This window comes from Arachis ipaensis, chromosome B5, assembly GCF_059453495.1.
Source record: "Arachis ipaensis isolate K30076 ecotype BB chromosome B5, ASM5945349v1, whole genome shotgun sequence".
Lineage (NCBI taxonomy): Eukaryota > Viridiplantae > Streptophyta > Magnoliopsida > Fabales > Fabaceae > Arachis > Arachis ipaensis.
The window spans coordinates 112,997,767-113,010,137 of NC_142440.1; positions in this window are offsets into that span (position 1 = coordinate 112,997,767).

Consider the following 12,371-nt stretch of genomic DNA (forward strand, 5'->3'; position numbering starts at 1 on the left):
GGGGTTTGGATGGATATAGTGACATATAATCCTACCAACACTTTGATTTGGAAATACATGTGGTATAATCAGTGACCATACTTCATCTCTTCTCATGAGCAACTGACCAAGAAATTGGCTATTGATCAAGATTTGAGAGATTGAATTACCAAGAAATTGGAATTCGATCACTTAAGATTGCCAAGGAGATCAATGAATGCATTGATTGAGGAAGAGATGACAATGAACTTGATCTGGAGAATGCAACATCTCCTAAGCCCAATGAATTCCCCATTTCTGATCTTACCCATTCTCTATAAATTCTGCAATCTACTTTTATGAGCATCTTCCCCATTCCCATTTAAGATTCTGCAATTTACTTTCCGCTATTTACATTCAGCTCTTTATTTCCAGCATTTACGTTTTCTGCTATTTACTTTCCCGCCATTTAATTTTCTGCAAATCTCAAATCTAATTCTGATTAGTTCAACTAGAACATTCCTCTAATTAAAGATGCTTGACCAATCAATCCCTGTGGGATTCGACCTCACTCTATTGTGAGTTTTTACTTGACGACAATTCGGTATACTTACCGAAGGAAAATTGTTGAGAGACAAGTTTCCGTGCATCAACACCGTGGACGAAGATGTCGAGATTGCATTGGACTTGGCAGTTTCCACACAGCCCAAGCCCCCGAATCCGCCAGCTAAAGATAGAGGAACGTAAAGCCTCATTCTCCCCGGATCGTGTTCGTGCAGAGAGGACCGTGCAACGCTTAAGTGTGGGGGGGATTTATCATTTTGGGGCGTAAACTTTCTTTTCCGAACACTTTGTACTTTATTTTTGTTTCTTTTTATTATGTTTCTTGTAGATATTTAGAGTGCTTTTGATTGTTGCATTGCATTTTCTTCTAGTATATATCTTAGCTTACGCATAGTTTATTTCTAGCTATTGCATGTTGCATTTTTGCATCTTTTTCTTAGTATATATTTTACAAATAGAAACTGTGATTGGATGATGTCAATAGTATAGTACCTAGTTCAATCTTGTCCTAATTGTTCATGTTAGTTTTTGCATTGTTGAAAATTAGCAAGAGAACTAGGAAATTTTTAAAAATTGCATCCATCACATACATGCATATAGAGTGAATAAGTTTGGTAAAATAACAAGAAATTTTCATGAAATCTTTCGTAGGACATACCACTGATTGAATTAAAAAATTATTTTTCATCTTGCTTGAAGCATCCTTTTTCATAGAGCATAGAAAAAGGGCTAGAACGACATACCTTGTGAGATTTGAGCTCTAATAGATGGTTGTACATTTCCAACCATAAAGTTTATTCTTGTGTGATTATACTCCTTTTTTATTGTGATCTTAGATTTTCATGAATCTATATGTCCTATTTTTTATGTTTGATTGCATTTAGCATGACTGAGGCCATTCTTGTTATTGAACTCACTAACCCATATGACCAACCCTTGTATTCACCTTTGTAACCCCTTTTGAGCCTTTAAATCCCCTTTTGTTCTAATTCTAAGCACATTAGTCTACCTAAAGCAAAAAACCATTGATATCCTTGGATTACTCTTTGATTAGCTTGGGTGGAGTAGTGTGTATACTCTAAGTGTGGGGGAAGATTGTTGGAAAACATTGGTGATGAGCTTATTTGGGATATTCATTAAGAAAATTTGGATAATAGGGTAATACTCATGCATTCGTTGCTCAAGACATATGCATCTTCCCTTGTTGACAAAAACAAGGAATTGTTTTAAAAAATCAATCAAATCAAGTTTTGTGCATAAGAATATATGAAATAAAAAAAAGTTAATAAAGGATGCATATGTTTATGTTGTGGAAAGAAAATGCATTAGTAAATGTGAGATAGAAGATAAATGGGTAGTTAGATGATTTTGTTATGTGTATATGGGATGGTATAGGATTAGGTGGACACTTGAGCTAATCAAAGATCTAATTCACTAAGTTCACTTAACCATATTGATCTTACCTTGACCCTAGCCCCATTATAACCCTCAAAAGACCTCATGATATTTGTTGTTCATGCATCAAATATTAGTTGATTGTTAGATGACTTGCAAATCTTTGAAAAGCATGATTAAAGGAGAATTGAGTGATTAAACCCTAAACACTGAGCGCATAGAGTGTAAACACATCCGGTGAGAGGTTCGATCGCTCAGTTCTATGTTCTTATCTCCTATATTGTATCTTCTTGCAAGTTGTTTGGTTGTTAGTTTGAAAATCTCAATTCAAATCTTTGGATTTTGGTTATATTGCTATATTTTCTTACCTTAGCCCTAAGGTTTCATCTTGGATTAATTAGAATTCTCTTGTTTGTTTTTGCCAAACTCAATAGGAGATCATAGTATAGATATAGATAGATAGCATTTTGCATAGTTGCATACACATAAATAGTTGCATTGAATAAGTTGCTTGCCCTTTTATCCTTCTCATTTGTATGTGTTTAGCATGAGGATATGCTATTGTTTAAGTGTGGGGGAATTCATGAATTCATATTTGATGATGAATTTTGGTTGAAATTGAATGGATTTCATCATATAAACTTGCACTTATTCCCTTAAATAGCATGCTTTTGAACTTTCCTCCTAATTTGTGCTTGATTATGAAAACATGCTCTTTTGTGCTAAATTTGATTAATTTTATCCCATTTACCTTCCATTCGATGCCTTGATGTTGTTTGTGATTGATTTCAGATGTATAATGTAGGAATGACTTGGAGAGAATGGAAGAGGAGCATGGAAAGTAGAGGAAGCATGAAGAATCAAAGGAGAAGAGCACAGCGATGTGTGCGTACGCACAGACCTGCGTGCGTACGCACAACCATCAGAGTAGAGCCACGCGTGCGCGTGAGCCGCATCGTGCGCATCGCGCATCGATTCAAGCATCGCCTAGTGTGCTTGTGCACAACTCTTGTGCGTACGCACAGGAAGAGATTTTGGCAGAGTGTGCGTGCGCACACATCTGTGCGTACGCACAGGTCCTAGTGCATGCCTCCATTAAAAAGTCACGTGGACTCACGTTTTGGGGCTCTTTTGGCCCATTTTTGAAGGCTTGGATGCTGAAATCAAAGGCTATATGAAGGGGGCAACATCACATATGAAGAAGGAGAGTTTTTCATTAGGTTTTATTAGGTAGAATTAGGTAGAGAATACATTTTAGGAGTAGTTTTAGGGTAGTTTAGTTTGGGTTTTCTCTAAAATTTCCTTAGGTTTAATTAGGGTTTGTAGCATTTTATGCTTCAATTTTGATCTTGGATTTAGCTACCTCAGTGTAAGTATTCCTTTAATTCATCTTTGATTACATTACTTGTTCTACACTTTCATCTATTTTCATTTCTCTTGTCAATATATACATGGTTTTGCAATTTTGATTTCTAGTTGTTAAATTTGATGTTTGATGCTTAGTTTATGTTTGTTTAGTTGCCTTGGTTGCTTGTTATCATTTGTGGTTCATAGCTTTCATTATTTTCCTAATTTTGCCATGTTTTATGTTTATGCCCATTATGTGTTCGATGAAATGTCAATTGTGATTATAGGGTAATTTCCACCCCTTGGCTTGGGAAAAATGAGTGTATGGATTACTAGAGCCATAGTGTCCGACATTTAGTGATAATTCTTAGGTTGTTAGTTGTTATTATTTCCACTAACGATAGTTTTTTACCAATTAATTTGGTAACTTAACTAGGATTTGTAGATTAATGACAATTATGCTCACTTGACCTATCCTTCGGTGTTAAGGATTGACTAAGTAAGATTTATCCATTATAATTATCATAGTTGTGGTTATGACAAGGAAGGAATTCCATAACTCATCCCAAGTCAAGGTTTCATTTATGTTTTGAACCATTTTTCCATCACTTTATAGCATTACTTTTCCATATTACATACATAGTTCTTTTATTCTTTCATTAGTTTATTAATTGCAATTTTGTCTTGTTCTTTTATCTCTTTATTGTTTGCTTTCATCATTGAAACCCCTTGCTTCTCACAACCAATCTTAAGCACTCATCAGCATTAGTTCCTAGGGAAGACGGTCCGAGGTTTAATTACTCTCAGTTGATTTGAATTAGAAATATTAAACTTTGATTGAGAGGATCCATTGCTGATTTGGACTATGCTACCGACGAAGCGATTCTTATTTTGATAAAATTCCGAATTGGCATAATTCCTTCTATCAGCCACTTCTGTGTGCAATGCACAACTGTTTCCACGCGTGCGCGTCCCCTGACACGTACGCGTTCCCTTTCCTTTCTGTTACCCACGCGTAAGCGTGGGTGACGCTTACGTGTCGCTATTCTTTTCTAGTCATCCACGCGTACGCGTGGATGACGCGCATGCGTCGCATCCCTGACGCAGCTGAGCGCGCCCTGTTTTCAAATCTTCTATTACTTTTCTTTCTTCTACTCTTTCTTCCTTTCTTCCTCCTTCTCCTTACCACCTCTTCTCCACCCACCACCACCGGTAACTTCATCCATCAGCGACCACCACCTCCGGCGGTCCCACATTCTCTTTCTCTCTCCTTTCTTTTCTCATATCTTCACTTGCACTCTACCTTACCTTCTTCTTCTTCTCTCAAGGTTCTTACTCTTCCTCCCTCTCTTTTATCTTTGTTTAAATTTTTCTCTTACTAGTTGCATTTATTTACTCTCTTCCATTTCTTCTTAGTTGCATTTTGTTTAATTTGTTCTTGTTTGTTTGCTTTTTTTCTTTTTATATTTTTCATGGGTGTTGAACTTTGAGCTCTCTCTTGCATTGATGGGTTATTTTGATATATCTTGATTCCTTTGTGATTATGTGGTGTTATTTTGATGTTTGATATTTCATTTTGGGATGTTACATTTTTTAATTCTTTCCAATTTGCTTATTATTTGAAGATTGAACACCAAGTGTTTGTTGAAAAGCACCTAGGCTATTTTGGTTCATTTTTTACATTATGTTTCAAACTTAGTGCTTCTCTTCCATACACTTGTGTTTCTTTATATGCATTGAGCTCATTATGCTTCATATTTACCATTCTTATGCTCATTACTGATGACTTGCTTCTTCATAGCATATTGCAAGATTAGTAATCCCACTTTCTTTAACTCCACCTTATACCATTACATGCTTATTGTCTTGGAGTTAGATTAGGTGCATGATTTTCTTGTGCTTATTCTATTTCTTGCCTGTGCTACTTTGTATGATTATTGATGCTTGAGTTTATTCTTCTCATGCCTTATACTTGCATGCTTCTCGCACTCTTGCATCTCATGCTAGTGATATGCCCCATGATTATATTATTGTCTTGTTTACATGTTACCGCTGTCATGTCTTCAAGACGCGCTATTCCTTTGTGGCACTACTTTTCACTTGCATGTTATTCTCCACTTGTTGTTTCTTTGAGAGTAATGTTTCCTCTTTTCCTTCCTTTTTCAGGATGGCCACCAAGAAAGGCAAGGAAAAGGCGTCAAAAAAGTCGGCCACAAAAAGGGCACCTCAAAGGTCAACCACCAAGGCACGCCCTACACCACAAGCTAAACCCCTCTCCAAGAGGGTGCAAAAGATTATTCATATTGATGAGCAAGAAAAGGGTAACCCTGCGAAGGACCCCACAAGGTTTTCTAACCGCTTTTGTGAGCTCATGTTCCCCGCTATGGTTGAACGAAGTTATCATTCTGAATATCTTCTCGCCCCTCCGAAGCACATTGTTCAATTTGTGATGCCCCGAATTGAGAGGCGACAATGGGGATTTCTAATGCGGAGACCGCAAGAAGCCAACCTTTCTTGGGTGCTGGAGTTCTACTCCAACTACCACTCCCCTTCTCTTCAGTCAGTTTTTGTGTGCCGGAAGCAAGTCCCAGTTTCGGAAGAAGCTATTCAAGGGATACTTAAGGTCTTACCAGTGGCGGATGGGACAGACGGTTACCAAGAGGTCCTACGTCGGCGCAATGAATTTGATTTTGATTGGGATTCGATCCTTAGGGTCATTGGCCAACCGGAAACACATTGGACCCAAGGGAGACTCAGGCTCCGGCCTAAGTGCATTGACGCACGTGCGCTTACTGTGGAAGCTCGACCGTGGGCTCAAATCTTATCCCACTACGTCCTTCCAAGCACTCATGAGTCTTCCATAACAGCGGACCTAGCTCTCCTTGTTTGGTGTATTCTCACGGAGAGGCCAGTCAACATCGTTCTCCTCATCCGACAAGCGATGGGTCGCGTCCATGCTAAGGGTAACCTCCCTTTTCCCCCCTTGGTATCAGATTTGGTTACTACTGTTGGTGTCCCCCACGAGGCTAAGGACATGAAGGCGATGATTCCGGCGAAGGGCGACATTGTCCCGAGCGGAAGATATCTTAGGCCCCCTACGGACACCAAAAGCCTTGACATAGCTCCTCCTTCTGGCATTCCCACCACTTCATCCGCACCACAGAAGTCAACCCACCAACTGCTTCTTGAGCTCACTAAAAAGTGGATCGATATGAGAGGCGGAACAAACGCCAATTTTCTTACATGAAGAAGCTTTGGGGTTGTGTTAACCCGCCTATGGAAGAACCGGACATTTTCACATCCACTTCAGACCAAAGTGAAACGAGCTTTCATGAGACGGATGGTGGAAGGGACGACCCTAACCCCACTTTGCATATCACCAATGACACAGAGGACCGTGCAAACTTCTAAGTGTGGGGAGGTCGGTTACCGACTTCCGTAGATAACAACCCTTTTCTTTTCAACACCCATAATTTTAATTTTCTTTTGTTAATAAGGGTAAATTGCATTATTAGTTTTTGTATTTGAACACTTTTGCATGTTAGGACTACTTGGTTAGGGTGATGACTTCTTTTTCAAGGAATCGTTTTTAGGGCACCCTACCAATTGAAAAATTTTTTGTGTGAACTTGCTTGAAAGAATTTATTTTGGAACATGATTTTTTTTAGCTAAGAACACAAGCATGCGATTTTTGAGCCTAATTGTGTGGTTACATCTTATAACCACGTATTTCCATTCTTGTGTGCATTGTTCTCTTTCTATGATTGTGATATGTGATTTGTTTGATTCTATATGTCCATTATTTTGTGTATACATACACTTATATGATTGAGGCCATTGTTCATTGAGCTCACTTACCCAAATAGCCTACCTTTTATCTTCCATTGTTAGCCAATTTTGAGCCTACGCTTAACCCATTTGTTCTTAATTTTAGCATATTACAAGCCTCAAGTGAAAAACAAAATGTCCCTTGTTTGAATCTTTAATTAGATAAGGCTAGTGAGAGTGCTTATCATTCAGGTTTGGGAGAGTTGGGAACAGTGGTTGGGATAAAAGAGTGCTTTTGTATTTTTGTCAAAATTTTGGGAATTGGGTACATACTCATGCATTAGATGTTTAAACTATATGCATTAATGCTCTTATATATTTTAGTTAAAAAAAAATATATATATATATATATATATATATATATATATAGAAAAGCAATAAAAAGGGACAAAACGCCCCAAAGTAGAGCTCAATAATATCAATGCATATAGGATGTGAATTGAAAAGAGAATGCATGAGTGTGTGAAAAAGTGAGGATTATGGGTAGTTAGGTTTGTTTAAAATTTCATAGGTTGTTATATAGGTTAGGTGGGAAGCTTAGATTAATCAAAGATTCAAACTCTAGCCCATTTACCCATATCCATCCTACCTTGACCCTAGCCCCATTACAACCTATGGGAAGTCCTCATGATATTTGTATGCATGCATTGAATAATTGTTGATTGTTAGAAGAAAAACAAATCATGGAAAGCATAATTAGAGGAGAATTGAGTGAATCAACCCTATACACTTGAGCAACTAGAGCGGAAACACTTTCGGTGAGGGTTTGATGCTCAATCCCTTGTTCCCAGCTTTCACAAGCTTTCTTCATGCAAGTTATGTACACACCACTTTGATGTTTGAATTGGTAGAGTTCATGAACTATATTGTCATTTTGGCCCAATGTGCTCATATATGTTCTTGGAAGCTGATTCAAAACTGACCAAGTAGATAGATACATCTGCATTAGTTGCATGCATTCAAGTAGGTAGTTTGCATTTCATGAACCTCATTCTCCTATATTCTTTGGTCTTTTATTTTTAGCATGAGGACATGCTTTGTTTAAGTGTGGGAAGGTTTGATAAACCCCAATTTGTGGTTTATATTGTGTAGAATTTAGGGGGTTTTGTCAATGTTTTCCACACTTATTCATATAAATTGCATGGTTTTGTGTTCCCTTCCTAATTTCGCTTCATGATTGAAAATATGCTTCTTTTGCCTTAAAAATACCATATTTTGATCCTCTTCTATTACCATTCGATGCCGTGATATATTTGTTGAGTGATTTCATAGTTTATAGGGCAAGAATGGCCTAGAAGAGAGAAAGGAAGCATGCACAACTGGAAGGAACATGAAGAATTGAGCTTTGGAGAATTGGCTGTGACGCGCACGCGTGGCCGACGCGCACGCGTGGGTGCAAGAAGCTAGGAATGGCCCGCGAGAGTTGACGCATTCGCGTGGAATGGCAAAACTCCTAGTGACGCATACGCATGCCTAACGCGTACGTGTTGGTTGCGAACTCAGACGACGTGCACAGGTGGCCGACGCGCACGCGTGACGCCCAGCACGTGACCTCATTAATGAAATCGTGGCTGGCGATTTCTGAGGGGCTCCAGGCCCAAATTCAGCTGGATTCTGCATGGAAAAGACCCAGAAACTCTAGGGGAAAAGGTGGGATCATTCATTGTACAATTGACACACATTTTTAGCTAGTTTTTGGTTCTCATGTTCTAGGGGGAGAAACTCTTGCTCCTCTCTAGATCTAGTTTGATTTGATCTTCCATTTTGAATTTCTGAATTGGATTTTGTCAATTTTAGTTTCAATCATTCAATTTGAGTTCTCTAATTTTTATTTTGTTAGATCTTGTGTTTGAATTTGAATTTTCTTGTTATTTCCCATTTTCTTCTCATTCTATGAACTTTGTAGATCTAGAATTTCTATTGTCGCATTGATGTTTTCTATGATTAATTGTGTTGTTTGAGTTGTTTTCTATTGATAGTTGTTAGTGGTTATTTGTAGTTTTCAATTAATTCGCAATTTGAATATGTCTTTTATTAATGCATACCATGTGTTTGATGAAATGTTTCCCTTGATTATAAAGTAGTTTTCTTTACTCATGGCCTAGGCTAAGGGAATTGGGTAAACTTGAGTCATTGGGTCTAATTAATTTGGTAATTTGAGAACCCTTTGTAGTCAACTTGATACCCATTGACACCAATCTACTACTAAGTCAATTAGTAGTTAGATTGGGATTTATGAGTTGAAATTGACCAAGCCATTTAACGTACTTCAAGCTTGGAAGTAGACATTATATGTACTTCAAGCATAGAGGTAGACATAATGAGCTTGGTTTCTCATAATTGTCAAGATATGGTTATTAGACAATGATAGTGATCCCAATTCCTATGCTTAGCCAAGAGTGCCTTTTATTATTCATACTTGAAATCCAAAAATTCCAACTGCTTAGTTCTTGTTGTAGCTAGTTTAGTTGTTTACTTAGTCTTAGAATAGAAGTAGCTTATATGTTCTTTTGCTAGATTGAAACTGCTCATACTTTACCTTAGTTACTTGATTTAGTTTCTTGCCCCTTTAAGATTCCTTGCATGTTAAGTTTAGTAGTTTAAATTCTTGCTCATGACTCCCAACCCTGAAATTCTAACCAATATTGATGCACATGTTTTCCCATTCTCTTGAGGACGACCTAACACCAATACTCTCGGTTACTTTATATTGGGGTTGACTTTGTGACAACCAATTATTAAAATTTGATTTGAGGATTGTTGTTGGTTAGAACTATACTTACGACGAGATTTTATTGAGAAATTCTATACTGACAATAATTCTTAATATCAGTGAGTGATTTTCTTCGCTTGTTGCATGAAGAATATTGAAGGATCCAACACTAAGGTGATCTACGTGGTGGTTTCTTTCAGTTTTCATCCCTCTGATCTAGGTTGTCAAGGGCATGTTCTTTTAAGGTCTAGTAGGGAAAACCCTTCTGGTGACCTAGGTTGCTAAAAACAAGTTTCTTAGAGGTCTAGTAGAAAAATTCTTCTAGTGACCTAGGTTGCTAATACAGGTTTCTTAGAGATCTAGTAGGAAAACCCTTATCTATCCTTTTATGTTTCAACTGTGTCTTTTCTGTTGCATCTTTTTTCCGTCCTTTTCTTATCCCGTTATCCTTCTTTCTTCGTTCCAATAATTTCATATCAACCGGTGGCCCTTTCAGGCGTGGACCTTGAAGTAATAATTTTTGAAGTCCTAAAAAGACTCCTCAAAAATTGAAAACATGTTTTGACCTTGAATAGTTCGGAAAGAAGCCCATTGTTGTTTTTTAGAACTAAACGGTTTGGTCAAATAGAAAAAATATAAGAAAACCCTAAAGGAGATCAGAAGGCTAAGAGTACGGGAGACAAGTTAGTAAATATTCATAAAGGCCTAAGAATTTAGGTGTAGTTAAGTAAGAGCTACCCTAACAACAAGACATCTTGTTCGAAGTTGGTGAAAGGAATCTTAACACCATGTCGTAGGAAACAATACTCATACATGTATATGAAATAAGGGTCAGAGTTGATTACTCGAGGATAGCAAATCCTTTCCTAGGGGTCAAGGGCAACTAACATATTCTTCTGCTTATCATCCCTATCCCTATCCTATGAGAAAGTCATAATTTCTCTAAAGTTTTCCTATCCATCACAGATACAGCCCCTAAAATAGTAGAAACTACCCAATCAAAACCCTCTAGAATATTAGAAGGCATCAACAGAACAGAACATAAAGATTAGTACACCTACAAAAGAAAAACATGACTAACTCAACACGTGAAAATTCAAAAATACAAAGAACTATCACAACAATAAACACTTTGTATTCATCTTGAACAAATCGACACACTTATTCTATTTATATTCACCATGGCACGTCGCCCAAGTAACACTGCAAATTGAAACAACTCTTACGGTGTTATCGTTGTCTCACTAATAGCGTCATCGGCAGAAAGGGGAGAAAAACACTTGAGGAAAAATAAACAAATCAACATATTAATAATATCTACAATACCGAGAATTTCATCCCTATGTCTATAGCAATAATAACTTCAATCAAAATGTCATAGTGAATAAGAAAATTAAGAACATTGGCATCGAAATCATTAAAAGGAATATAAATTAGAAGCATCATCAGATTATCCGAAGAAAGCATGGATCTTTATGGAAAAAACAAACCTAGAAATAAAGAGGAAGTAAATCTAAGAAGGCACTAAAAGGAATCAAGAAGTTGCAAAGAAAATGGAAGAGAAAGATGAAAAGATGATAAGGAGAAGAAAAGGTATACGAAACGGAAGAAGAAGAAGAAGAAGAAGAGTAAGAGAGGGGCTATATATAGCCATAAATATGGGAAAAAGGGTAATTTTACCTTGAAATATTGCGCACAATTACCAATGTAACTGAAAAATCGTGCGAATAGTTGAAGCGACTTGTCTATCAAATAACTTAGAGTTTTTCGACCTTAACATAAGATAAATCGCATCGAGCTGGCCGACCTCTTCAAATCTGTAGACATAGGATGTGACTTTCTTTATGAATATTTGACTAAAGTACACGAGTTTACCAATTGATGCAGAAACAAGGAGATCAAGCTACAACCTTGACAAGGAAACAAATGATAACAATGATTACCCCAAATCTTACTCAAGACCCGACTAGATCAATCCAACCTCGAGTAGGGGCACGTTCATACTCGACCCAAAAGAATAAGGCCATATCTAAAAATGTTGATCCAGTTACTACGGGCTTGTCCTAAACCAAGGTGATTATCCTAAAACCATCACAAAGCACCCAAAGGAACATGGGTCAACACACCTGACTTGCATGGGGCACGAGTACCATAACTTGTGCCCGACCTGACTTAGGGACCAAGTTACTGCTCTCCCCCCCCTCCCCAAATTACCCCCACATTATCCTCCTTAAGAATAACGACCCAAATGTGGTGTAACTTCCTCTTCAATAAGGAAAGTAACCACCCTTCATTCATACATGAAAGAATCAGAAGTGATGAGCAAATAATCACTTCTCTATGAATATCCCATCGCAATTCACTTATTTCTCAATCCATATTCTCATTAATTAGTCTGTATAAGACTCTTACTGACTTAAGTATCAGAGTCCCTTGTAGGTACCCAATATCACCATTTTCAGAGCTGACACGAAGACATTCACAGCACCCTCGTCGCCACCTCTGGCCTCATTTTCAAACCCAAATCACAAACAAATCGGTTCAAATACACCTCAAAACAACACTC